Source organism: Canis aureus, chromosome 5, assembly GCF_053574225.1.
Source record: "Canis aureus isolate CA01 chromosome 5, VMU_Caureus_v.1.0, whole genome shotgun sequence".
NCBI lineage: Eukaryota > Metazoa > Chordata > Mammalia > Carnivora > Canidae > Canis > Canis aureus.
This window is the reverse complement of record NC_135615.1, coordinates 14960557-14984981: the sequence shown is the minus strand read 5'-3', so window position 1 is coordinate 14984981 and position 24425 is coordinate 14960557. Positions and strand designations below refer to the sequence as shown.

General features: G+C 45.3%; 1 protein-coding gene across 1 annotated transcript in view; it reads right to left on the bottom strand.

Moving 5' to 3' along the window:
* The window catches only part of ZNF438 (zinc finger protein 438), a 403052-nt gene that overhangs the window by 233430 nt on the left and 145197 nt on the right, over nt 1-24425 (bottom strand). The gene's annotated exons all lie outside the window — the stretch shown is intronic.

Below are 24425 nucleotides of genomic sequence, written 5' to 3'. Positions count from 1 at the left end.
TTCCACAGACTTAGTCAAAATGGATTTCCATGCCTTGAGCTTTCTGTGTAACATTCTGAGTCATTCCCTAAGATCTGCCTTCCAGTTCAGTGAAATGTGCCTCACTTATGTGGGAACTATAGTTTTACAGATCCGTGATTAATGGCTGTCATTCTCATTCCTATAATTTCTGTGTGGTGCTTTTACAAGCCTTTGTTATTGCTGTTTTTAATGTATTCTTTCCTAGTGGTTTCTATACCTTATTCTAGATTTTTCAAAATGTTTATTTTATAGTCTCTACCAGGTTGTTCAGTCTCTGTGGTTTGTGTTTCTCCCATGGTGATTTAGCTGTGTGTGTAGGTGAACTCTTCTGGTAGAAGCTAATCTACAGGAGAGGGCATTTTTGTGTGGGAGTCGGTGCACCATGGGCGATGAGGTATCTGCCCTAGTTCTGTGCAGGCCCCCACTGGGCATCGAGCACTCTTCAGTTTGGAACATTTTTACCTCAGGCAGGGAGTCCCGATCCATGTGTGGCATGTAAATTCAGATTCCCCGAGCATGAAGAGCAAGATTGGCTTTTAATGTTATTCATTATAGACACTCTCTCCTACCTGGAGCCCAGGCTGGGCAGAAAGCTTCCTTAATACCTACCTGGACCACAGGGTGGAGTTTTCTTGAACCGTATGGCACAAACCAACAGCTCTTAAAGAGTTCTGCCTTTAAGCTAAAACTTCTCTTTTCACTCCTTTCCTAGAGTAGACTCAAGGCCATGTTTCTTACGCAAGGGAATAAAAAGTCTAGCTTTCTCCTCCTGGACCACTGTTGCTTCAGCTGAAGCTAACCATTCCGATTTTAGTTCAATCTTTGCTTCGGGCATGCAAGAGTTTCCATTTCTTTCTTTTGAATTCAACTTGTATTTAAAACCAACAACACAAAACATAATTTTTTTTCCAGTCTCTTTCCTCCAGGGTTACTCTGTGTCTGGAGCAGAAGGGCTGAGTCAACTTGGTCTGCCATATTGCCAGAAGTGAAGCCCACATGCTAGCTCCTGGGAACTGAATTTTCCCTCATGTACCTACTCACTGACTGGAGTCTTGCCCTGGGCCACCTGCTAACGTAAACTACAGCGATGCTGCCCATTGACCTTGCACATCACTGCTTCGGACCCTCTGATGCTGAAATTGTCCCACTATTATACTTTGTACCCACCTGTGTTAACCAAACCATGACTACTTTTCCCTTCACCTCTCCACCCTTTTGGTGGCCAGCTAACTACCCTGTGGAGTGCCTGCCACTAAAGGCTCATGTGAGGAAGGGACTTGGTTGACTGGAGGTTCTTCATTCTCTCTCCAGATAGCCTGGCTGGTTAAGAATCTTCTATCATCTGAAATCCTGTAACTTTGTGGGGAGGGGGAAGTCACAAAATCCCTCTGTATCCTTGTCCTGAGGGAAAAAAGTGCACACACAGAAACTTCTGTATGAATTTCAAGGATTCATTAGATCCCTGAATCCCGTGATAAGGACTTCTGTTCTGGGGGCTGATTGTTTTTTGGTAAATTAGAATCCCTAGTTTGCTAGTTTTATTCAAATCAACTCTAGTGAAAAATGTTAAAATGAGACCCTATGACATAATAACAATCTTTCAATTTGTCACTCCCCGATGCCATCTTTAAGCAAAACCCTGGCACTGGGAGTAATGTCAACAATTAGTGACAATCTCCTATAAAATCTCTTCTTCAAAGTACTTTTTATTAAATAATTGAATTGTTACTAGAGCATAATTTCCTCAAACACTGCTTTCTGACTCAAGCCTATGTCATCTCGAGGGCAGGAGCAGCTTCATGAAACGAGACAGAACTAGTGCATCATGGTAGAAATAAAGCTGGATTCTAGATTTAATTTCTAGGTTTGGGATCCGGCTTTGCCACTAATCATCAAGTGGCTCTGGGGAATTCCCAATCTTCTCAGCTTCCTTTTTCCTTATCTGTAAGCGAGGAAGTTGGATGAGATCAAGGCTGACAAACCAAACCCCACCAGCCAAATCCTGTGTGTTGCCTGTTTTTCTAATAAAGTTGTGTTAGAACATAGCCACACGCCTTCATTTCTGTATCATCGACAGCTGCTTTCATGCCACAGTGGCAGCTGAATAGTTGTGATGGAGACCACATGGCCCACAAAGCCTGAAATATTTACTATCTGGCCCTTTACAGAAAACTGTGCCCTTGGCCTCGAGAGGAGCTCTCTATCCCTCTCCACCTCTTGATGATCTGTGATTCTTGGAGGCAAAGGGAATGTAACCAGCCCAATCTAAGGTCACATGTAGAATACAACCAAACAGTGAATGCACAAAGACAAATCATTTATATTATTTTGTTGAAGTGTTCCCCCAATAACTTGCTTAGGGAAGTCTCATGGTCAAGTGAAACTGCTTTAAACAATCAAATTTTGGGCACCTGGGTGGCTCAGTCAGTTACACATCTGCCTCTGGCTCAGGTCGTGATCCCAGGGTCCTGGCACTGAGTCCCACAGCGGGGCTCCCTGCTCAGCGAGGAGTCTGCTTTTCCCTCTGCCTCTTCCCTCACTCATGCTTTCTCTCTCTCTCTCTCTCTGACATAAATAAATAAAAAATTTTAAAACAAACAACACACCAAAAACCAACCAAACTTCATGTGTACTTCAAATTGTTTCACAATCCAGACATTTAGTGATTCAGAAAGTTTTTCCTCTGATGTATGCAAATCAGTGAAGTTTTAAAAAATGACTTGCTCTGATTAATATCCATTAATAAGCACAATGAGGTTGGGGAAATAACTAACAGGATAGCACCTATAATCCCTCTTACCCAACCCAGAGCCTGTTTTGGAATGAGCTAGAGCATTAACCAACCAACCGAGAAATGTGGCCCTTCTGATCCAGATGACAAGTATGGTGTTAACCTGAGCATGAACTTTCTGGGCTGAACATTCAGGAGGCTGATATATTTTTATGATCCGTGTTGTCCAAACCACTCTCTCCAAACATCTCAGAGCCGGGAAGTTACCGTGCCACGAGGGCACGGCTGCCGCGGCAGACATCCCAGAAGCTAGGGTTTCCCACCAAGCAGACTTCCAACAGTCTCATTAGATTGGAACAAAATCTATTTTTTAAATTGACTTTCCTATTCCTCTTCACTCAATCCATCCAGGAAGAGATTATTTGAACTAAGTAGCAAGAAGCGGGATTTTTTTTTTTTCTTTCTGAAATTAACATATTTGAAGGTGTTAAGCCTCTATATTCAGGGCTGCAAAATGAGGCTGGAACCAGTCCCACAGAGGCTCAAAATTCCAGGTCTAGAGGAGCGGGAAAAGTCTCCTACCATTGATGTAATTTAAATTATGCTTTCTATTTCTCGCAATCATCAGACTGCCAGTTACTTGCCCTTCCAATAGCATCTTTACAGACAGTCACTGCTTTTGTTTTGGTACAGTGAAAATAACTAAGTATGGCCCTCTTCTTAACTGACTCAGAGAAGCAATTTCCAAAAAGCTTTGAAAAATCCCTATCATCTGTCATTTGGTTCTAACGGTGGCAATTGGAACAAACTGCCCCCAAATGACAGGACACGTGTGATGACCAAAAAACACAGTATTGGAATCCCTCTCCACTTCCTTAAAAGCACAGAAAGTTTGGCCCCCAACCCAGCCAGTGTGGTTCTTTGGGGTCACAGCTAGAATTGCACATGCAAACACAAGAGTCCCCAGAGGTGCCCAAACTAGATGGTGAGAACAGAAAGTCAAATTACTCCTGAAGAGCTTGAAGAGCTCTGGAACAAACAGGGCACAAACTCCCAATTTGGGCAATCTGGAGAGTTCTTGGTGAGCCCCACAATTGCTGTTCTCACTTAGGAATTTACTTTCTGCTCTCTCCTTGGTACCACAAGACATTTGGTGTCATCACATACATTTTTCATTTGTGGGTTTTGTTTTGTTTTGTTTTGTTTTTCCTAGAAGATTCCAAACATCATTTCATGCATCTCACACAGCACTCCTCTGCCTTCTTCCTAGCCCACTACTTTAATTCCTTCCCCCAAGAATCATGGTTCTCTCTCTTTCTCTCTTCCAAAAGGCCCCTTGTCCCTGACAACCTCTTAAACTGATTCCTATTCTTCTTCATGAATCATGGCTCCATCTTTTGCTCCCCTCCTGCATCCCACCTCACTCCTCATCCTGACTGAAAAAAACTTCTCTCTCTCTTGTCATTTTGGAGCAAAAACAATTGGGGACTTGTCTAGAACGAGACCTTTTGCTGCTCGCTTTTTGAGGGGTAGAGCAAGTAGCTGGGATGTGGATCGTGTATGCATTGTGGGATGGACACAGGACTTTGTGGTAGCTTAGACTGTTCAGAAATTAACTTCTGGAGTCAAATCAGGCAAGGGCAAAAGAGGAATAGAAAGTTTGCGTGATCAGCATCATGATCCATTGCTTTGCTGCTCTCAAATTTCTTTACTTTTCCTAATAAAGAAGTTTTCACATTGCCTTGTTTGGCAGTAGAACATTGGTCTTGCTCATGACTCTGCTATGAAGCTCATAGTTGCAGAGTCTATCTCTGTTCAAATCTTGGTTCTATATTTTACTTTACTATTTATGTTTCTTTATTCAACCTCCTGGTCTAAACTCTCAAGTTCACCTGCTGCCTAATACAGTTGTAATACTTTCTAAATTAAGTGCCGGCAATTTCCAAAATACAAACACCAAATTTATGAAAAAGCTGCCCCTTCTTACTTCTTTGTGGCATCTCAGAAGCCATGGAGCAAGCTCTGCCTTCTCTGAAATTTTGGCAGCAGGAGGAGAGTTTCTCACACCCAGCTCCTTGAGTGGGGACTGATTTCCCATGGGCACTATCGCACATGGTGGTCTACCTCCTACACCAGCCCACAAAAACCCATTGAGTCCATACTGTAGCTGGAAAAGATTGAGAAAATACAACTGATAAAAAATTATTTTTGCTAATGTGTAAGATTTCACCTTTAGTAGGAGTTAAATTTGCATAGCCACTTTATTACAACATTTCTATGGGAAATGTTTGTTCCGGGTTCCAAAAACTGATTTACAAACAAAGTCTTGGAAGAAAAATCTCATCTAAATTTAGAACTTCCTAGATTAGCTTGAGTTTTCAGCACAGATTTTTCCTTTTGTTTGCACGAGTCATCTGGGGACAGGTTTACTGATGCTGCCTCTGCAGGCAAACCAAAACCATGAGGTTGACACTCGTCTGATACAAGCCACCCAGGTGTAGAAGGGTCGGTGTGGGGGCGGGGGGGGGGGGGGGGGCAAGGGAAAGGAGCCTCTGTAGCCAGGGAAAGGAGTTTTGGTTTTAACTTGGATTGAATTTTCTGGCTTACTGGGTGAATCACTCTGCCTGGTTAGAAGAAATATCAGATAGATTTTGTAAGTAGTCTCCCTTTACACTTTCTCAATCACTGGATTTGTTGTGAATGAGTCTTCCTTAAAAAAACTAAGTAGTACAAACTCTAAACTTTCAAAATGGAACATCAGAGTTGTTCACCACAATATGATGGAATTAAGGTATGCTGGACTTACCCAGAACCCTTGGCCCGGCAGCATTCCTACAGCAGCTGGTTGACCATACAAGAACATGGGTTTGGGGTCTTTCTTCTGGTGTGTTCACCTGAAGGACGGAGCTGTTTCTGGAGTCTAATTAACCATAACTGAAAAGGCTTCCTTGTGAATGCTGCTCCTGGGACACAAGCCTGGCTTCTGGGCCAGGTGCTCTGGAGGTACTTGGACTCATTGCCAAAATCACTACAATAGTCAAGGTATGCCTTACATAGACACTGTAGCTCTTTTGTTCGCCAGGCTTGTAAGTGGCATTTTATTTAAGCAATAATGACTGGTAGAGAGGGCATTTCCTGATACTTAATGACTAACTGCAGGAACTGTGGGCCTGAGGCAATGCATATAATACGCTATTAAACTCTAAAATGTAAAAATGTAAAGAAAAAATAATTACCTTCTTATGCATGTTGCCATGGATACTGAGGGTTGTTTATAGTTTTAGTCTTTTCCTAGAGGTTAGAGTCTAGTTGAGCAACCAGTAGGAAATGGAGAACTTCAGTCTCAATTTTTACTCACTTTATAATGTTTGACATTACCTAGTTAGCGCATGTTTCTTTAAGAAGGGGCACGTCGCCCCCGAAATAGGATATGTAACATGTGATACGGATTGCCATAGTAAGTATTCATATTTTATTGAACAGTTTGGCAATCAGTATTTAAAATCAGCTAACCTTGTAGATAATCACGTTCCGTTTCCCCAGAGTGGCAGTAACTTTCAGACCATCCTTCATCACCCCCACCCCAAGAATGTGCCATTTTTTCAGCCTTCAAATTGCATGCACATATTTTATGCATTAGTGCCAGAAACACTTTTTCAGTTGGATCTATTATTACAGTGCATAACTCAGAGATTAATATTTAATCATGAAGGAGAAAATACTCAGAGTAGCACCTAATACTCCATAATTTACATGGTAACTATTTGTTCTATGAGTTTTTTCAACCCTTGGAATAGTTTCTCTTCTAACTCTTAGGGAAAAGACGGGACTTAATTAAATCAATTTCCCAACTCTGCAGAAGTAAGGGCGCAAATGGGCACAATGAACTCTTTGGTATCTATTCTGGGAATAAAAGAACTCTTAGGAAAATTTAGAGAATTTCACCAACTCCAAACTTTCTCTCACAAATATGTTTTCCATAGTTATCAGGAAGATTTATCTGCTTTTGTTTTTCATTATTCTCTCACCATCAAAGAGGACTATAATAAGCCTTTATCAAACACTTAACGCAGAAATGACATTCATTTATATGTTATCCATTCACTCATTCATTTATCTGTTGGATATTTTTAAGGTGTATTGAGCTTTATCCTGAGCCAGGCCATAGATGTGTGCACCTGAAAAAGCTAAGCTCCTCACCCTTGAAGAAATCTATCTGCTGAGGAGTCAGGCACTGTAACATAAATGACAGTAGTTCATTGAGGGTACCACCCTAGAGGCTTGACGAGAGGTGATGGAGCACAAAGAAAGGTGAGGGCAACTCTCCTGGAGACTCGGGATGGTTTCTCAGAGGAGGTGACAGTTACTTTAGAGGTGAAGTGTAAACCACCATACAAAATTATCAAGGTATTATTATAATTTTGTTTCCTTAACTACTCTTCTACACAGATACAAAGATGCAAGATTCCTGAAGAATCTATAACTCAGTTGGGGAGTCAAATATAAACATTTGACAGTGGTTATTAAACCCATGTTAACACACTTTCCTTCCAGATTCCTCCCCAAATATTCATCTCTACAAACAGTGCTAGATTTATAGAGAGAACTAAGTCTTGACGTGAGGACACCAGGAGTCTCTGGGCAAAGGAGGTGAGCACTCTCTACTGTGCTGACTTTCACATGGAAATGCAATGCAGCATGCACTACATTTCCTGCCTTCATAAAAAGTACATGAGGAGAATCCTGACACCTTCCTCTGGATTATTTTTATCTATAGACATCCAAATCATGCTCAGCGCCAGCGTGATTTATCTGCGCTCTTAGAAGAGACTGTACAAGCTAAAAGTTTACGCTCTGAGTAGGAGGGAAATAAAGGGATCAGAAGAGAACTCATTAGGGAAGGTTGCCTAGAGCCCTCGGGTTTGAGGAAGACCTTTCAGGATGTAATGAACATATATTCACAGGGAAAGGCTAGCGCAGACGAAAGCGGCCAGACAGTATGCAGCCAGTCCTTGGGGGTTACAGAAAGTAGATTAGTTCTCCGGAACAGAAGGGCTGGCTGGCTGGGAAGCAAGAAGAACTTAGATTAAAAAGATAAAGGCAGGACTGGAAGCAGATGGCAAATGGCCCCATCGTTAGCTTGAGGAGCGTAGATGGATTGGTAAATACCTACTGTCCTCAGGACTCTGCACAGACGTCACCTCTGGATCCCCCCCCCCCCCCCCCCCGATTTCCACCCTCATCTCATTGCACTTAAACACGTTGTACTGAGATGAGCCGTTAACAACAGTCTCTTTGCTCTCTTGCCTCCCCAGCTCCGGTCTCCCATTGCATGTGCAGAGCCCCGCACGGTGCCCGTCGGCAAAGACTCTATGAGTGTCTCCCCTGAACCAGCACTGTTCCCACGGCCAAGGAAGCGGTGGTGGCACAGAAGCCCAGCGCCCCTGGTTCTGTGGAGCTTACACACAATGGGCGTCAGGGAGCCATTCCAGATCCTTTGCAGAACAGACCTGAAAACACCAAGGAAGATTCTTTTGGAACTGAGCACGGGGGAGAGTCTGCAACTCCAGGTGCAAATTCATGTGGGGGTCACCACCCTATTGCCCGTGTGAACACAGGAGGGACTAAATCTGGCACGCTGAGAGGGAGAAGCCCAGGGCACAGATGGCCCATCAAATGGCCAATCAGAGCGGAAAAGGACAGAGTTACCAACACCAGAAAAGTTTACTATTATTTTCAACAGCTGCCTTTTCGATGGAAAAGTCCGGGAGAAGAGCGCAGATGTTTTTGAAAGGAAGAGGAAAAATACTGCTGCAAGAATTTTGACATCAAAATGCATATTGATGAGGCAAACAGGAGGGCTGGGCTCAACATTCTCATAAACCAGCTCCCCTGGTGCCGGGTAAATCAATTGGGAAGTCCGCGTGGGGGAGAGGACCTAACCTAATTGGGAAAGCACGTGGGCCCCAAAGATGTGAGCTCTGACTCAACCTCTCACAGTCCCAGGCGATGTCACTCGCCCCACCTGCCCTGCTCTCCCGGAGTGCTCCTGCCGCATCCACCTGCTGCTCCTACGCTCTGCAGCCCTCACTCCAATGGGCCCTCATGTCCCCAAGCTTCAAAACCAGGAAGTATGAGGGGCCTTGTGCTTACCCTCCCTCTAACCAGAGACTTTTAAAGCTGACAGGATCATCCAGATCATAAAGGGCAGAGATGGGGCTGAGAGGAAGCAGGAGAGGGCAGGGGAGGAATAACCCATCAGGACCATGTGCAATGACAACAGCTCACGATGGACTGGTCCATATGCCCCTTCCAGCAAAAGGTCCGAGAAGTGTGGTATCAAATAGAAAACCTAGCTCACTGGCCTCAGAAGGATCATACAAGAAGGGGGAAAAGTTGTCAGTCCTTTACATTAAGTCAAAAGAAGAGGCATGTGTGCCCAACTTCCACCATATCATTTATCAGAAGAATTTATCTGTGAACATGGCCGTTCAGGCTTATTACATGAGAGGTGTCAGCATTCGTTTTCTTTATACTTGTCTCCTCATGACACTCAGGGTATAGACTTACAGAAGAAGTTGCAGGGGGTGGGTGGTGGGTGGTGTGGGCTTACCCTGTATAGCACAGTTAGTGCTAAGGTGGTCAAACTTGTCAAAGAGGCTTTCTGAACTACTTCCTCTGATCAATAACTCTTGCTCATGAAAAAACTCAGAGGAACCACCTTGTTCCTTTCCCCAGGTGTCTCAACATGGAACTTTCTTGCTAATGCAATGAGAGACCAGGACTTAGAGTGGCAAAGACTAGTTTGCTTTGACGATTTGTCCAGGTGTTTCAGTGTTAGAGGAACACGTGAGCAAGCAGACAGCAGCTGGGGACACACTGATCCCTCTTTTCTGGTCTGTCCTGAGCTCCCCCAAACCTCCACAGGGTTTAAGAGCTACTATTGCATGAATAGAAGGTCATAATTCAAGAAGATTCAGACAGTTTCATAAAAATGAATCATGTTTTTTAAGTTTCTACAGTTGCTCGTGGAATTCTAGCCTCGGCAGATATCTGAATTATTAAACGTTTGCTTGATCAGTGTGGATCAGTTTCAAGCATGGATTGGGCTGAGAAACAAACCATGCATGCAAAGGAGGCACCAAACCTTAGGATTCTAGAGATGAATATATGAATCCACAGATTCTCCTCAAGTTTCTGACTATGTATCAAAACTCTGAGGAATGTCTGCAACTACTTAACTCTGTGGAAGTGCATTCTCTCGTACAAAATGGCTAAAATCCAAACAGAGAATTGAAATCAGAGTTGGAAATCTGGCATCTGAAGTGAGATATGCCCAGATTGAATGTACTCAGGAATTCTCACAGAGTTTGCTTTTCTACATATATGTATATTTGATCAAAATCAACTGGCAACTAGCAAGAGACTCATAATTAGAGTTTGGTATTAATCAAATCCACTACTTTTTAGAACTGAAGTTTCTTTATTCACAGGGTTCCCCAGTCTTCAAACACAAACTATTTCATCTGATAATAACCCAAGTTTTACTAGCTGTTATGGGTCATGTTCCCAGGAAACTTTATTAAAGAGTGTTCTTGGGATCAACTGGGAAGGGAGTGGTGGGGAGGAAGCAGGATTAGCAGAAGGAGAAATCAAGATGTAATGCAGTCTCGGTGAAAGCATCAGCCAACCTGCATGGAGCTCTGGACCACGAGTAGCCTTTTAGAGCTTTCCCAAATTACAGCAAGAGGAGCATTCAGTGCAGTTGTCCCTGGAAGGTGGTGTGATCCTCAGATGACCAGAGACTGGCAAACCGCTTACGTGAGGCAAAACTGCACAGGCTAAGAGTTAAGGGCCAGCTTCTCACAGAACTCCCCACAGCTGGGGAATAAGGTCTCCATCCCTGAATAGGAATCTTCCTGAATAGGAATCTGGACAGTACATGAGAGCATCCACTACAGTCCACCCCTTGCAGCACCTGGATCCTCTTCTTAGAGGTTCTAGGGAAATCTTCTCCAAGATACCGGTGAGCCTTCTGTTCCTAGTGGGAACTTAACAGATAAAGGTGAGTGGGACAAAGCACAGATCTTGATGCTATAGCTGGTTTCAGGGTGGCAACTGGTACTCATCTTCTCCCTCCTGTCATCCACTGAAGATCCTCCTCACTCTAAACAAGCCTCTCTGCTGACCTTGGTGGTTTTTCTGGTGGTGAGAATCTCTCAGCCCTGAGGGGTCTGAGCCACTAGCCATGATGCCTCTCTCAGGCTGTGATCTATTTTCCTTCAAAGTTGGACTAGGGAAACCAAGAGGTACCTAACTAGGTCACCTGGGTTCTCCATTCTTCCTCCCTTCCCTGTGTATAACAGTATCTTCCTGCCTTTTCCTGGTGACCAGGTTCAACTACCCCTTCCAAGACAGTGACTTTTCTTCTTGCCTGTTGGCATGTTGGTGCATGGAGCTAGAAATGCCCATGGATCAGCCATACTTATAGTTCAAGGGGGACAGTCACTGTGACTCTGGTCAGAAGTATCCCCCCCACACACACACACACTCTTTAGGCACCAGAACCTCGAAATTCACAGAGCTCAATTTTGTGAAGGTAACAAGCCCAAATTCTTCAAGGCGGTCACTGGGAGTGATGGTCAGCAGGACCGCTTCTACTTCTACTCCTCGGCTCCTGGACTCCTGCATTCTACCTGTTGTGAACACAGTGGCATTTAAAGGTCTTTGATCTAAGATCAACTGTGAATCCTGAAGAATGGTGCTCCACTCTAAGAAGTATCACCTTTGAGCTGGCACATCAGGTCAACTTTGAACAGGTTTGTCTATGCTCTGCTCTGGCTGCCTGGCAGCTTCAAGAAATATAGCATGAGACAGAACAGTGGAGTCATGTGCTCATTCCAATGACTCTTTTGCAGAAAAATGTGTTCTTTGGTATGATGTGATGTAATATTGGATTCCATGACAGTGGATTTAACACTGTTTAAGCCTCGGATAGCAGTGCTTCCTGAGGCCCTGAGAGCAGTAAATATAAATCCATATCCAGAATATGTGTCCATTCATGTTCAAATGAATTGCTATTTCTCCCATGTTGGAAGATGTCCAATGTAGGCAGCCTGCCAGAGTGTCAGGTTGGTCTCCTTAAGGGATGGTGCTATATTGGGAACTCAGTATCACTCTCTGCTACTGGAATGTTAGCCGTTTGGCAGCAGCATTAGCTAGAAAAACTTTGGTAAGTGCAAGCCCAGGCCAGTGGTCCATGCATAGCCTCCACCCCTGCCACCATGGCTCTTCTATTCAGGGGTCTATTGTGCCAATACTAGAAGTGGCTGATGACAGAGGCTGGGGGCCATTAACTGGTCAGTCATTTTGTCTCCCTGCATGCTTTGTGCCTCTCTCTTGTGAGCACTGTCATTCAATACAAGATCTTCCCACAGGATGTCCTCTCACAGGTCGGTGCACATGTCTACTCCAGACCTCCTGATTGCCAATCTGCCCATTTTCTGTTTTAGGCCCCTGCCCATTCATTCAGCCATTTGTTACAGCCCACGAGTCTAACCGCAGGCCACCTCTCTTTCAACAGGAAGCAGATGACCAGGGACACCACCGGAACCTTTCCCTCACCACTGTTTTCCAAAAGTGAATGGAGCCATGCATTCATTGTTTTCAGCTTGCACCATACAGAGCTGGCCCATCCAGCAAGCTTGAGCACCTCCCCCTTCAATCAACTGATCATAAAGGATCTTCCATATGGTCATAGGTGTGAGCTCCAGGGGAAGTGCTGGATCAGTAACAGTGGGTGACATGAGCCCCTGTGCAGCTAGGCTGTGTCCCCTACTCCTTCTCGTTCTTAGTTCCAGGTGCACCAATCCAACCTTGCAATGAATTGTCCCTTGGCCTACCCCACGATATGACGTGGTGGTTCTGACAGAACCCAGTCTTGATAGGCTGTTTTGGCCACATGGTTAGGTGGTGTCCCATGGTTAGGAGCTCTCCTCTACTAGGTCCCCATAGCATGTAAGAGCTATTGTTAGAAAGTTATAGAATTCTCTGCTGCCAATGGCTCAGCCATGCTCCAGAATCCTGGAGGTCTGTATTGCGATTTTTCCACTGGGGCTTGCCAATAACTCCACCTGGCCTCTTTACCCAGCACTGACACCTAACACCAGAAACCCTATTGGCTTATATGGCCCAAGTGGTAAGATTGCTTGCATCACAACCCAAACCTGATGCAGAATCTTTTCTTTTTCTGGTCCTTTCTCAAAGCTGTAAGCTTGGAATGATATTTTGGTTGAAGCAGTGGAACACACCGCTTCCAGAACTCAGATGCACTCATCAGGTTTTACACTTCCATCTTTATGGTGGAAGAGGAAAATGCAAAAATTGGTCTCTTCCTTTGGATGTGATGTCCTGGCATGCCCCTGAGCACTGCACTCATAAAAACTGTACCAATATGGCAGGTCCTTAGCAAGACGCAGATACAAATCCAGAGGCTAAGTGATTAAACAAATTCAATAAATGGTCTCCAAATGAAGACAACAAAGTTTTTCCACTACCACTTAAAAAAAAAAAAACCAACCTATGACCTTCTTACTATTTTAAAAGCTTTGTCACATGGTAAAAGTATGATATATGCTCTGGGACATTTGGGCCATATGATTTTTTTTTTCTAAAGTCTTACTCCACTAATCTTTGCTTATTTATACTCTTGAAATCCATAAATAGAGCAAGATAAAATGAACAAATAAAAAACTTAAGAGGAAGTTAAAAATACAGATTGGAAAAATTAAACAGAGCCAGGTTAAAGTTAGCAGATGAAAGCACAGGGCCAAAGCCACTGACCAGTTGCCAGATGCAGATGGCAAACTTCCCCCTGGGTCCCGTCGTGGCTGAAGCAAAGGCAGCCACAGTTAATCACTCTCACAAAGCCCCACCATATCCAGATCAAGGAAAGAGGAAAGGCCATGAACCGTCTCACAAAATAACTAGATGTACATGCTGATAGTGAGGAGAGGGATCGGATGGGGTGGGGGGTGTTGTGTGCGGTAAAGATGGTTAAACAATATAACTTAATTTGGTAAAAAATAATATTGAAATGACTTGGCCTGGGTCTCCCAGATGGCAGATCCTAGGACAAAGGCTGGAGTGCAAATACTTTACCGTGGAGTGTGATCCAGACAGGAGGAGGGACAAGAAGAATGGGGCAGAGAAGGATGGGAAACTAACACAGGGATGAGTCACAGCTCCTGGCAAGTGGCTGCTGGCTCCTTCTGTCCTGCCTGGGCTGTAGGAAAGCCAATCAGGGCTGTCCATCTTGGAGGGAAAATAGAAAGCACTTATCCATTGGGGCTTATGCTTTGTAGGTCGACAGTTTGAACCCAAACTTACTCCCAGGTTTCGTCAGTGCATGTGCCCCATGTGGCTCAGGGAACCTCCTGGGTGGATGGGAAGCTCCAGCAGAGGCGTGAGGCCGAGCATGGGGCAAGCCTCTGGCATGCTGCACCCAAAGGAGGCTGCCTAGAGCCTGAACCAACGACTGGAACAAAGCGCAGGGGATGCCCAAAGGTGAGAGGTGGTACCCAAGAGGTTCCCAGCGCATACTTCAGATCTAAAACTAGATGTTGCTTTCAAAGCATCTTTTGAGAGAATCTTTTGACCTAGAACAAATTTCTGATATCTAAGTAGTGATCCCCTGCAAGATATAAGCTATGTCAGATTACTGGGCCAAGCGATTCTGGGCATGGAGAGTCTATCCATGAACAGATGCAACAATTATTTATTTATTTATTTATTTATTTATTTATTTATTTATTTATTTTCTTAAAGATTTTATTTATTTATTCATAAGAGAGAGAGAGAGAGGCAGAGACAGAAGCAGGCTCCCTATGGGGAGCCAGATGCAGGAGCCAAAGGCAGATGCTCAACCACTGAGCCACTCAGGTGCCCCCAGAGGCAACATTTAGAAAGTATGTCCTTTGCTCCCTGTTTCAAAATATAAAGCTTTCATGAATGCATCTAATATTTATATCTGAAAGCAGATTTACTCTAAACATCTAGTCTAGCAAACTCTACACAAGTTAATGTTCTATATGTAAAATAAAGACTTGAAGGAGTAAAACTGGCAGTATTATACATACAAGTAAGAAATCATTTCTACACTCATTTTCAGAGTACCTTTGAATTTCCAGAAGCAGCTTTCTTTAATGCTGGGAAATTTAGGTGCAATGTTGAAACAATATGAATTTTCGACACTGTGGTCTAAGTACAGGCCTGGAACATTTTTTTCTTCTCTGAGAATCCAGTATTGATTTTTTCAGGGTCAAATTAAGCTACAACAAACAAGACAGGATCCTATTCACGTTTTCATTGTAAGCAGATCTCTATTCTGTAAAATAATATGGACTTCTGAATTCTAATCCTGTTGCCGAGGCGCTTAGCTCTTGGCTAGTAAGTTAGCCCTGGAAAACTGACTGTAGGCAAAACTTGTGAATCTTGATATACAGCCACTCCACTCCTCTGTTCGAGAATAAAGTACAATGACGTCACAGTTTAAATTTACTTAGAGGGAGAGCTCGGCAAATGCTGTTAAAGAATTAGAATCCTCCTCGCTGGAAAAGCAATGATGAACGCTCAGAATGCTTCACTTGAGCCAAGAAGGCGGTGAGCTGAGAAAAATTTCTCCCTTAGGCCCTGGTCCTCTGTGATCCCGCTCTACCCACAGGAGACTTAATTAGCTAAATTAACCTATTAGAGGTAGGATATTAAATTTTTAGTTAATTATTTACTAGCAGTTAAATAAAATTTATATCCGTCATGAAAATTCTAAGTACATATGAGAGCGACATCATGAGATACCACTATTTCTATTCAGATACAGCATCTGGGGTACAGAGAGGCAAAGGGCTACCTCAAAATCACACAGCTAAGATGTGGGAGAGTCGCATTCCAGCTCAGGTGTGGCAGCAGTGCCTCTCCATGCGCATCCATTCTCTCCCTGCTGTCAAAACGCCAAGAACAAATTTGTCCAAGGTGTAACAAGGAAACCAGGGGGAAGGAGGCAGCCTTCATGCTGGCAAATCAATCTGGTTCAGTTCTTCCCGCAGCAGCTTGTTCTACCTCCCAGGGCCTGGGGGTGGGTGGTGGGAGGATGGTGCCGCAGAGTTATCATTTATCTTCATCCATGACCCTCCCCCCCGCCCCCCTGCAAAATGTTACTTGAGGCTCCTGAAAACAAGCTCTCTGGGTTGGGACTCGGTGCAGGAGCACCCTGAAGGCCCTGTGTACTGCTGTCTTCCCCAGACTTGTTCCGTGATGGTATCTCTTTTTGAGGAGCACCAACCTCAGGCCGATTCTGCAGAAGAGGGTTCTGAAATTACTGAGCTGCAGAATGCCACGAAATACACTCTCAAAGGTCATTCTGTTCCCACCTGGTAGTCTGGCTTCATATCCCAAACAAGATGCAGGAATAGGTTTCTCCCTAAGAGAGTCTGATTACTACTCATCCGATCACCAAACATTCAGGGAGTATTTGGGGCAGGCACCGTGCTGCGTATGGAGACTTTCTCCAAGAACAGAGAGGCCTGTTCCTGCTTCGAGAAGCTTACGGCTGAATCGCGACCATAAACCGTACCCAGCTGTGCACGCGGTGAGCCACAGGAGGTGCCACAGGATCGCTTGACAGGACGACCATATGCTGGTTGTCCAGGCACCAAGGACGTGACATTTCACCCGAGGACTGAAGAATGAACAGGAGGTGAATAGGGTCGGGGGAAACGCAGGCAGTGAGCTGTGCGGGTAGAGGGCCCTTCTCCTAGTAAGCTTCGACGCACCCTTCAGACTCACCCGGACCCCTGCTCTCTCTCGGGGCTGGATGGAGGCACCCGCCCGCCGCACGGGTCGCACAGTGCCGGCCGCCTACGGACACGGACACGGCGCCCCTCGGAAGGCGGCCCCATCCCAGGGCCCGGCCTCGTTTGTCCCCATCCCTAGCCCAGCGCTGCCGCCTGGCCGTTGAGAGGAGCAAAGGGAAGAAGGCTGGGAAGTAAGTGCTCCCCAGCGCGGTGCACGGGCTCATTCTCCACCAGGCCTGCTTTTCCGTCACATGAAAAAGGAGGGGAGCTCGACTCCGCGCTCGAGGTCCGCCGCCACTTCACACGTTAACGTGGTCTCCCCACCTTCGCGCCGGGAACCGGAAACGCAGTGACGAGTGAGGTGCGGGGTCTACGTCCAGGGAGCTCGGGATGCGGTGGGGACACTCAGAAACGCGGGTGTCTCGTGCTTTCCCGCACTACGAAGCAGAAAGGGCAGGAAGCCTTTCCACGGAGCCCGCGGGATCTGGGCCGAGCTGGGTCCCCACTCGTGCAGCCAACTTTCCCGGCCCTGCACGCGCTCCCGCCCGCGGGGGGGCCGCCCGGGGGCCTGCGTCACGGGGCCGCACGACCTTCCCCGCCGAGCCGGTCGCCGCCCCAGGCCGCCCCAGGCCGCCCCAGGCCGCCCCCGGCCAACTCCCGGGGCGCCGCAGCCCGCGCCTCCGCACACCCGGGACGAATCCGGGCGTCGCGGGCGCTGGAGGCGGCGGCGGCGGGGAGGTGCGCGTGCGTGTGTGCGCGTGTGCGCGCGTGTGTGCGCGTGTGGGCGAGTGTGCGCGTGTGTGTGCGCGCGCCCCTCCCCCGCACGACGTCACCCGGGTCACGTGAGCGACCCCCGCCTCCGCCCCCGCCCCCGCCGGGCTCAGCTGCTGGGCCCCGGGGGCGGGGGGCGCGGGCAGGCGGCGCGTCTGCTCGGCCCCTCCCCGACCCCCTCCCCCGGAGCCGGAGCCGGAGCCGGAGCCGGAGCGCGGCGTGGAGCTGGGGGCTCCGGTGAAATTGGAACCGGTGTTCTAAATTAAGGGGAGCAGATGTCCCTGTTTTGCTCGGGAGGCCTGGGTGGCCTGCTGTTGAGAGCGAAATCGTTGAGGCACTGACCTTCCGGGGCCGCCGTCAATCTCGGCGTGCAGATGGCCAGCCCGAAGCCCTGCCCGCTGCTCTGCATTGGAAATGCGGCGGCGGGGGGATCCGGGCGGTCTGCGGGCGGGCGGGGGGGGGAGCCCGGGGGAGACGGAGGCCGGCAGAAAAGGCCTGCTCGGCGCACAATGGAGCCCCCGTGGCGGCCCCTCGGAGGACAATGCGGTCCCCGGGGACCCGCGCTGGGCTCGCCAGGCCGGCCGGCCGCGCTCCAGCTGCCTCTCCAGAACCAGGCCGTGCAAATGTGCCCACTTGATTCTAAATCCTCTTAGGCGCTGTCCCTGTGAACGAGGGAAGGGCTGGCCTTACAATCCTTTACAATCGGAGGCCTGGGAACCCCGGCGCCCCGCGGGTCTGCACCGCGCATGCAAATGGAGTCGCCCCCCTGGAGAAGCGGGCAGGAGAACGTTTGTGCCCCGCAGTCGGGGAACAAAACCGCCGACGGCCTGCAGTAAACGCCCGTGTATCTGCCCCTTTGATGCCACGCAAGGGCCTGAAAAATTAATTTTAAGCGTGTTTCCCATAGAAGAGACAGCATTAAATGTTCAGAAAAGCCAGCTATGCTGCGCAAAGTCATTAGTCACCCAGGTATTTACACTGTTTTTCCTATTTCCTTTCTCTCTTGGCCTCTGTGGTCAGTAGTATAAAATTCCTAGGAACTCCCACCTAAACACCAGCTTCCTGTTTATGCTCTCGGTGGCTTTAATGTTCAGCTGTTAAAAGCAGTTGACCAAGGCTCTATGAAACAATCAGCAGAGGTTCACAGGTGAATGGTGGAGGGGGAAAAAAAAAAAAAACAAAACCAACAACCCAAAGGAGTAGGTCAAAGGTCCAGGTTCATTTTTAATCACTTGTGTCAAAAACACAGGGGAAAAAAGATAAAGTTAAAGTGTGTAACTTAATGCCTACGATCTTGGTTCATTTCATTTGGCCCGTGTCTGCATGAACCTATAAAATATGATACGCTAAAGTATGAACATTTTCATTTCTAGCAGTGAAAAAGCCCTCTTTTCCATGCCCATGACATTCTTTTGTTTTAGAAGGTTACAGTTCACACATAAGCACAATCTGTGTGTGCCTTACACCTCGCCATGGCTGTTCTTCTTGACGTTCCTGCAGCAAAATGTTGCACTTCTGTAGCTATTTGAATTAGAGCCTCCCTTGACCTGGAAAAGAACCCTAGAGGGCACTTCATCCAGCTCTTTGCTGATACAGAATTCCCTGCTCCACTCCCAGGGAGTGATCAGCTATGCTGTGATATGCTCCCTACCTTGGAAGATAGCATCCTTCCTTGAGAATCTTTTTTTTTTTTTTTTTAATAAACTTTTCTTGTATCTGAGGCTGGAATCTGCTTCCTCTAACAGAGCCATGCGGAATAAATCTAATCTCTCTTCCATGTGATATTATACTTGAAGTATTTGGAAATGCCGCCCAGTCCCCTCAGAGGCTTCTCCCAGCTGAAACATCTCCGGGTCCTTGAACTGTTTCTGCCCCATGGGTGGGAGTCTCCTGTACCCTCCCAAGTTACCTAGCGATGCTCTGATTGGTCTAAGTCCCTTTGAAGCTCAAGATAGTGCTTCAATTCAAGCTGAAATTCTGCTTCTCCAGGAGGCAGCGCTGGAGGAGTATGGCTTAAAACCATAATCAGTCCGACCAGGCCCGAGTTATTCTGACAAAAATAATTTTGGGGTCTCCATTTTCGTCTTTTTCTCCTCTGTGTCAGTAATGCCAGACTTAGTTAGGAAGCCCAGGAAAGGAGACGGCCTTCTCGTGTGCTAGCACTGTGCCTTTCACGTTCTTGCACCTTACCCTCACAAAAACTCTCTAATTACTATTATTGTTACTCCTCTTTTACAGAATCAGGGGTCAAATAATCACCCAAGAGCACACAGCTAATAAGTCGCGGAGAGAGGTCTCTAGCCTGTGACTTGTATACAAAGCTGCTGCCCCAGAGTCTCGTAGTTAAAACTGAGATCCTGAATCTGTTTTTCAGCACACTCTTATGATACACAGCTTTAATTCAAGGCCACTTGGTATACACCATGTTTATGCAGCTACAGAAACTTCTGAAATACAAGTTAAGAACTTTAGGTGGGAAAAAAGTTCTTTGTGGAAGCAAATGAAACAGAAATTCCTAGTTTAAGCCAAAAGTCATCCCAAACATGCTTTTATTCCAATGGTATTACTTAGCAGCAAAGTGTTCTATTCCCCTTGAGTTTCCTGCCTTAGGCTAAGGGTAGGCCAGGCCCCGAAGCTAAATAATTGTTTCTTATATTTTGGTACTAGCACTACCAATGCCATTGCCCCTTACTCACACTTGCTTTCCAGTGTGTAGGTTAGTCATGAAAGAGGGAAGAATAGGTTTCCCCTGCACACACTGTAACTTTTTTTCCAGCATTGCTCAGCCTGCCAGAACAAAAGTAAAACCACAGAGAGAAGATTTAGATCAGCCTCTTGATCACCCTGCTGCTATTTTATAGTTTTAGGAGGGGTTGGACATCAAACACTTGAAACTGTCATCTGCACATTCCTTCTCAGAATAAAGCAGCACTGGCATGTACCCTCCTGAATTATTTTTCTACCCTTCCCCCCAACTTTTGGAAACTCTTTCTCTCCAGGAAAATAGTCTACAGAAGGCACGCCGAATTATGAGTGTTTGTTCTAAGGAAGGCTCTTCCAGCCTACTGTGAACTGTCATATGCTGACATCCGGCCAGGTGGACTCTCAGCTTCAGTGGGGATGCTGCTCAGACGTTTAGGGTTTTCTAATTTGTTTCTCATTGTAGCGTTTGAGACACCTTTTCCATACTGCCTGATCTGAAGGATCCTCCACAATCACTATTGCATTAATCTATTATTTTCTTCATGGTACTTATGGCAACCCAACGCTTCATTGCTTGTATGCTTGCTAACGTTCCACCTTACGTCTCTAGATCACCACTTGCGCATAAGTAACTTGGTCTGTCTTGTTCATTACCTAGCATGGAGTAGGTCCTCAGAAATATTTTTTGGATGAATATATATTTTGTGCAAATATATGTATATATGTATTTGTCGTGTACAATTCTTTCCTTCAAACAAATTCTTGGAGTGGTTGAATTCCTACAGACAGAGGTAGAATATGGTTGCCAAGGGCAGGGGTGGAGGATATGGGGAATTAGTGTTTAATGGATACAGAGTTTCAATTTGGGGAAGATGAAAGAAATTTTGCAGATGGATGGTGGTGCTGGTTGCACAACAATGTGAATATACTTAACGCCACTGACCTGGACACTTAGCAGTGGTTAACATCATAAATTTTAGAGTGCATATATTTTAACGCAATAAAAATAAATTCCTTGAGTTGGAAATTTGGGGCTAAGAGTTAGTTTATGTCTTTTAAACTGGGGTATATATTACTAAACTTCTCTCCAGAAGTTATGCCAATTTACTTTCCAAATACCAGTGCCTGAAAATAGTCATTGCTCAGCATATCACCAACACTGTGTTCTCAGTTTTTTTATTCTTTATGTATGATGAGTAAACACACACACACACACACTTTAATTATTGTTTTACTTGTGTGACTATACTTATTATTAAGGATTTAGTATATTTTCATGTTTGGTATTTCTTCTTTTGTGAAAAGCCTATATGTATCCTTTCCCATTTTTATGGGGGTGTCTCCTTTGATTGGTTTATAGGAGTTCCTGTATAGTAAAGATAATAACTCTTATAACTCTGTTATACAGCTTGCAATTAATTTTCCCAATTTGCTATTTATCTTTACATATTACTTGCTATATGAAATTTAAAATTATATGCTGAATCAATATGGTCTTGGGGTGAAAAAACCCTTCCCCATTCCAAAATTATAAGAATATTCATCCATGTTTTTACCCTATGCAGTTGTGGCTTTGTTCTTTATACTTAAATATTTGATGCATCTAAATGCTGATGGCAAGAAATGAGATAAAGATCCAACTGGATTTTTTAAATTAATCAGTTAATCATCATTTATTACATAATCCATGCTTTCATCAGTAATTTGAAATGACTACTTTTGGTTATAATAAACAGCCATTTTCTTAGATCTGTTTCATTCTAGCACCTAGACCATGCTATTTTATTTACAGTAAGTTACCAATATATTTAGGTGGTGCCTTTTGCTGTAAATCCTAGGCTAGTAACTAACCTCTATGTTTGGGAATTAATCCATTATTAGAAACATTTTAAATTATGTATAATTATACATTGGAAAGGTATAGCCTGTTGGAGACTTTCCTCTGCTGGGAGCCAGCAAGGAAGAGAGAGTATGCTGTCAACAGACATTTAGAAGAACCAGTGATAGGAAGGAGAAGACTTGGCTGGGATGCTTGGCACAGTGTCAGGCCTGCCCTCACATCCCACTCATGTTCCCCAGCTAGAGTAACTCAATTACCTATGTGGTAGATAGCAAGCTGGTGGGCTTTGTCCTCTTATATTGAGCTCTAACTCTGCCACTTTCTAGGTTTGTGATCCAGAGAAATCTCTTAAATAGTATGCTTATTCCAAGGCTAATAACAGGCTACCTAAAATGATAGTCATAAAGATTGAACAGTACACTTAAATGCACTCTGGAAATGATCACATCTAAATATGTATCATCATCATCATCGTCATCATTATAGAGGAGGGATGCTTTGCCTCCCATGTCTGCATGCTTCTGCCTGGCCACCTGCCTTGCTCCTGCCTGGTGAGACATCCTTCTCCTCTGCAGAAGAGCTGCTTACACAACTGTGAGACTCAGGCCACCGTCATCCGAAGAAGTGTGCTCAGGCAATCTCTCTTCTGATTGACCTCATCCAGGACACTGCTGGCTTCACCAGGGAGGTCAGGGTGTGCTCTACAGACACCCTTAATTTGCTAGTTCTGTGATTAATCTTGTTTTGATGGAGGGTGGGAAGGTTAAGAGGTCTGTTTGGCCTTAAGTCTAAACCATGGATCCAATCCAGCTTAACCAGTGAGCTCTCTGTTGGGGGCAATTGGGAGATAACAATAAAGTGGCATTTTGATTGCCATTCTGCCATTATTTCTTGTGTGCTATTGCACACATGCTCCTTGTGTGTCATTACACACCAACCTCGTGGGACGAGGAAAGACGAACAGAGACCAGGGGTGTTCCTGGCTTTCCAGCGACAATACTATCCTGGCCATCAAAACGTCACCTCTCTGACCTCTAACCTCTGACAATTACCAGTCCCTCAAATAGGTCAATTACTCCCCTGAGGAGGATACTCCACACCATATACATAGTAAGAGTTTAGTAACTATTAGTTATTATTACTGCTGTAACAGTCAGCGGTGCCCCTATGGCAGGCAGCTCTCCTGTGAAACAGAGAAATGTCCTTCTCCGTGACCTTGGCCTTGTCACTGCCAGGAGTGTCACTCCTGTCACTGCAGGATCCCTATGCAGTATCCATCCATTCATTTAATGAGTGTTTGTTCAATGCCTGTGCCACACACTGGGAGTCAGGTGGGGAAGACAGACACAATTCTTAGCCTCAAGGAACTTCCAGTCCAATGAAGGGACAAACACCATAAAACAGATGACTGGAACCACTCAGTGTGGCACGAGCTATGCAGACACAACAGGGCAGTGAGATTAACACTGAGGATTGGCCTGGAGCCCCCTCCAGACCTAAGGGAAGGCCTCTCTCAACGCCTCAATTCAACTTTCAACGTGACTTTGTTTTCTCATCCCATAAGTATTTGGAAAAGATTTATACCGGCTCTTCTGTTACTGAGTTTTCTAGTGACAAAACAATAAAAAAAAAAAAAAAAACCCACAAGGTAGTGAGTTAGGGAAACCTGAAAATTAGGGTGCCAGGTGTTCCCAGTCCTCTTTCCCTCTTTGTTTGCCCTTTGACACCTTTTACTTGATTGCTTTCAGGCCTGGATTAATTTTTTCTGGCCAGAGGCCCATGCTAATTTGCATGGCTATTCTATATACGGGTCAGATCCGCCAAGACAGCAGGCCAGCCTGAATTCACAAACAGAGTCACATCCATCAAGTGGCCCAGAGCTCAATATACTCACCATAGAAGAATGGAGGATAATGAGAAATCCTACCACAGCCTGAAATCGTGACTCACCAGGGTTGCCCTGTGGTCAAGCTCATGGGTAAACCACTCCATCATCCTTATGTTCTGCTTGTCAAACACTTGTGGGATTCCATCTTGGGCTTTAGACATGTAATTACGGTTCCCATTGTTTGCAAAGCCAGAATTAAGCCTCAGATTATATAATTAATTGTGAGTGAAGTAGAGTGCCTTCTTTCATTTTATACTCTCATCTCTGATGTTAATACAAATCCTTATTTTGTTCAGCAATACCATATATCCCTGAGCCACACTAGTCCATGAAATACACATTAGTGTTGTCATATTTAGCTATTCTTATGAATGGGTAACTGGAAGGCTTACTTACAAGGGAGTTAAAATCCATTATGGGAACCTTGGTTCTTTCCCTGTGTGTGTTGACAGAATCAACAATTCTTTCAATCACTGGAAATGTTTGTTCGTTCATTCACATATTCATTCATTTAACTCATCCACACGTATTATTTTAGATCTATTATGTGGGAGGAACTGTGCCAAGTACAAAGTAAGACCACATGATCTCTGGCCCCCAAGTGGCACAACTAAGATGGTG